At 39.4% G+C, this 4,310-nt stretch overlaps 1 pseudogene; it reads right to left on the bottom strand.

Moving 5' to 3' along the window:
* Window positions 1-2,499: 2,499 nt before the first annotated feature.
* LOC125162696 (nucleophosmin-like) lies at window positions 2,500-3,770 on the bottom strand (annotated as a pseudogene).
* Between the last annotated feature and the right edge of the window lie 540 nt (window positions 3,771-4,310).

The following is a 4,310-nucleotide window of genomic DNA, read 5'->3' as shown; positions in this document are numbered from 1 at the left end:
TGGGGTCTTTTGTTGTTCCATACAAATTTCAGGATTGTTTATTCTAGCTTTGAGAAGAATGCTGGTGCACTGAATGTGTAAATTGCTTTGGGTAGTATCGACATTTTAACAATATTTATTCTTCCATTCAATAAGCATGGAGTGTCCCCCCCCCCCCCCGTTTTCTTTGTATCTTCTATTTCCTTCATAAAGCTTTCTATAGTTTTCAGCATACAGATCTTTTACATCTTTGGTTAAGTTCATTCCTAGGTATTTTATGGTTCTTGGTGTAATTGTGAATGGGATCAGTGTCTTTATTTCTCATTCTGTTGCTTCATTATTGTTGTATAAAAATGCAACTGATTTCTGTACATTAATTTTGTATCCTCCGACTTTGCTGAATTCATGTATCAGTCCTAGCAGTCTTTTGGTGGAGTCTCTTGGGTTTTCCATGTAGAGTATTATGTCGTGTGTGAAAAGTGAAAGTTTGATTTCATTTTTGCCAATTTTGATGCCTTTTATTTCATTTAGTTGTCTGATTGCTGACACTATTACTTCCAACCCTATGTTAAACAACAGTGGTGAGAGTGGACATCCCTGTCATGTTCCTGATCTCAGGGGAAAAGCTCTCAGTTTTTCCCCATTGAGGATGATGTTAGCTGTGTGTTTTTCATAAATGGCTTCTATGATGTTTAGGTATGAGGTTTTAGAAGGTAAAAACACTTTATTCTATTTCCATTCGAGTCAGGTGCTATTGCATGGAAGCTTCATGGTGTATAGCCAGCAGTGTGGACAGCAAGTTGAAGATGATAGCCATGTATTGTTTTGAGTATCATCCAGGAGAAGTTATATACTTATATAACAAGTGACCCCAAGGTGCCAGAAGCTACAATGTTAAAGATTTATTTCTTGCTCATATTATCTGAGTCAGCAGTGTATATTTTCCAAATCATATTAACCTGGGACACAGGATGATGGAGAAGATGCTATCTGAACAATTGCTGGTTGTCATGGTGGAGGGAAAAGAGAGACTAGAGATTAGCACCACTGAATTGTATAATTAAAAATGGTAAAGGTAAAAAATTTTTACATTACATGTATTGTATCACAATAAAAAAATGGAGAGAGAAACAGAGAGGGAGAGAGAGGATAATCACATACTAACCACACACTAGCTTCTGGTGAAAAGTAGAACACATATTTCTGCTCACATTTCATAATTCAAAGAAAGTCATATGACCAAGCCTACTGTCAGTGAGACAGGGAAGTATAATCTACCCCAATGGAGTGTCAGTAAATCTCTGGAAATATTAATACCTTTTCCAAGACCTTTCTTTGATTCAGGAGCAAGTCCTTGACTATTCCTCTAAGAACTGGGAGATGGGGCAGCAGCAGGTAGAGTTAGTTCTCTGTTGTTCTCCTGATGTTGAGGGCAGTTGGTGGAGGGAGCAATAGTCATTAGAGGGACTTAGGAGACACAGATAAGCCCTCATTCAACTTTAGCCAAGTTGCATTTTCTCTGAGCCTCAGGTTCCTCATCTGAAAAAAAAAAAAAAAAGGAGATTGGATCAGGCAAGTGCTGATGTCGGTGTCAGCTGGAGCTGATTACCTCAGATCCATCAGGGAAATGACTAGTGGTGTATGCATAGATTTCAGAGAACAAAGTGAAATACTAGTGGTAACTTTTCTCCATGCCCTCACCAGCACATGACTCCAGAAGTTCTACCTGTTTCTAGTTATATCTTGACTTACTTTCCCCCAGGTTGGTGTTTCCTCTTTATTCTCTGCTTCCTCAAAGCCTGTTAATGATGCTTTAGAGGAATTCTACTTTCCCATTGCAAGGAGTGTGTCTCATAGTTTTCTGGTTCACGCATTCATGTTTCATCTTCCCAATCATCTATAACCTTTTTGAATGTTACATCTATGTCTCCCACTTCTTTTTTTGAGCCCCCTAATACTCTGCTTCTTCCATACTCCCTACAGTACATTTCACAGAGCTGGACCCAAATGCAGTTTCTAGATCACCAACTACAATTTATATACGCTTACCTCATTCTGTTCTCATAACATTACCACAAGAAAGATACTATTTCTCTCATAATAGCATCTGCCTTGAAGCTCTTCTGTCAATCCAGTGAAATGTGAAACATTTGGTACCGTGTCTGGCACAAAGTAAATGATCAACAAGTCACAGGTGGGACTATTATTATTACTATTAATGATAAAGAAACTGAGGTTTGGAAGCGCCAAGTAATGTCACATATTGCACAGTTAGCAAGTCAAGATGGAGTTTAAATTCAGGTTCTTCTGATTCCCAAAGCCCGGTATTGTAGTCTGTGGAGCCACTATTTAATATCTCTGTTTCTGGCCCTCCTGGGTATATGTTGGATTGCCCTTCCCCACTCTGACCATGATGACTGCCTTGGTCAAAAGTGACATTTGTCGCATGAAGGTGAAAGCTTTAGAAACCAAAGGTTCTCGTACCCACTTCTTATGACAGTTGTGCAATTTTTTTTAATTAAAATACTGAGTTTATTTCACATGTATATTTTTGTCTCCCCACCATTTCCATTTGTCTGACCACCACTACTACTATGTCCTATCATAGCATTCCATACATACTTAAAACCAAGCAAAGGGTGAGCTCCATCTTTAAAAACTAAACATATTTTGGACAACACATTCTTGGCAATGGAACCTGGACAACATTTATCAGACACGGTAGGGAAAGTTCTCATTCTGCATTATAAAAAGGACAGCCAGATATCAACTGTTACAGAAATGAAATAAGATGGAAAATTTTAACAAACTGTTTAAACTATTTTCTTAAAGAGACTTCCTCCACTGCCTGAGATCTTGAATAGCCTTTTGGTCAGTCATTCAGAAGCAATTCTTCACATAATTGATGAACTTGGCTTCCACTTTGGGAAGAGAACCACCTTTTTCTATACTTGCTTGCATTTTTGCTTTAGTGTCTTCTACAGAGCTAGGTCCTTTCAGTGTTTTGGGAGTCTTTTCCTGTTTTTTGAAAGATTCTTGACCTTTTGATCTTGGTGTTGATGGTTTTGAGTCTTTTCCATTCTGGTTAGATTTTTGTGCATTTTGGGCTAGAGTATCTCATATAGATTTCTTTACTGGAGACTTTTCTTCAGCTTCCTCATAATCAAAATCATCTTTGTCATCATCTTCATCATCATCATGGTCATCCTCATCTTCATCATCATCTTCATCAGCAGCACGTTTTACTTTTTCTCTGTGGAATCTTGCTACCACTTCCAGGGGCAGAATGCTTTCCAGATATGCTAAGGAGTTTCACATCCTCTTCCTCTTCATCTCCTGACTGCATCCATCTTCCTCCACACCTACTTAAGTGCTGTCCACTAATGTACACAGGCCCTGAACTGCATTTCAACCGTAAGACCACAGGTGGTGTTATTTCAAAGCCCCTAAGGAAAACCATTGGCTGTACATTTTCAAAGTTGCCAGTGTGACTTTAATTGGACTGCCTTCATAATTCATTGCCTCTGCTTCAACAATGTGCAATTCATCCTTTGCACCAGCCCCTAAACTGACCGTTCTTAAAGATAACTGGTGCTTGTTTTCATCATTAGCCACTTTAAAGTGATAATCTTTGTCAGCCTTTAGTTCACAACCGAAAAGATAGTTCTGGGGCCTCAGGGGGCTCATGTTCATGTCCATCGAATCTTCCACGAGGTGGTGGCATGCACTTAGGTGGGAGATAAGGCGGACAGAGAGAAACGACTACTGTTCCACAGAACAGCCGCGCAGGACGGAATCGCACCAGGGACAGGGCTGTGTAATGTTTTTTGTTTTGTTTTGTTTTGTTTTGTTTTGTTTTGTTTTGTTTTTAGTTTTCTTTTATTTTTTGAGAGGCAGAGAAAGACAGAGTGTGTGTGGAGGAGGGGCAGGGAGATTGAGAGAGGGAGACACAGAATCAGAAGCAGGCTCCAGGCTCTGAGCTGTCAGCACAGAGCCCCATGCGGGCCGAACTTACGAACCCATGAGATCATGACCTGAGCCACAGTCCAATGCTCAACCGACTGAGCCATCCAGGTGCCCCCCTTTTTCTTTTTTTCTTTTTTTCTTTTCTTTTCTTTATTTCTTTTTTTTTTTTATTAGACGGCTGTGTAATATTAAGATGAAACCTCTGTCAGACTGGATTGCTGCATTATAAAGATGAGCAGAGTACTTCTATCAATGCATTCCAGACATGAAACATGAGGGAGAAATTAACATTTGTAGTGTTAGGCTACTGAGAGTTAGGAGTTGTTTGTTACTGTAGCATAACTTAATTCAAGTGACTGATATAC

The sequence above is a fragment of the Prionailurus viverrinus genome, chromosome A1 (assembly GCF_022837055.1).
Source record: "Prionailurus viverrinus isolate Anna chromosome A1, UM_Priviv_1.0, whole genome shotgun sequence".
Taxonomy (NCBI): Eukaryota; Metazoa; Chordata; class Mammalia; order Carnivora; family Felidae; genus Prionailurus; species Prionailurus viverrinus.
Note: the sequence above shows the minus strand (reverse complement) of the source record. Positions and strands in the feature narration are given on the sequence as shown.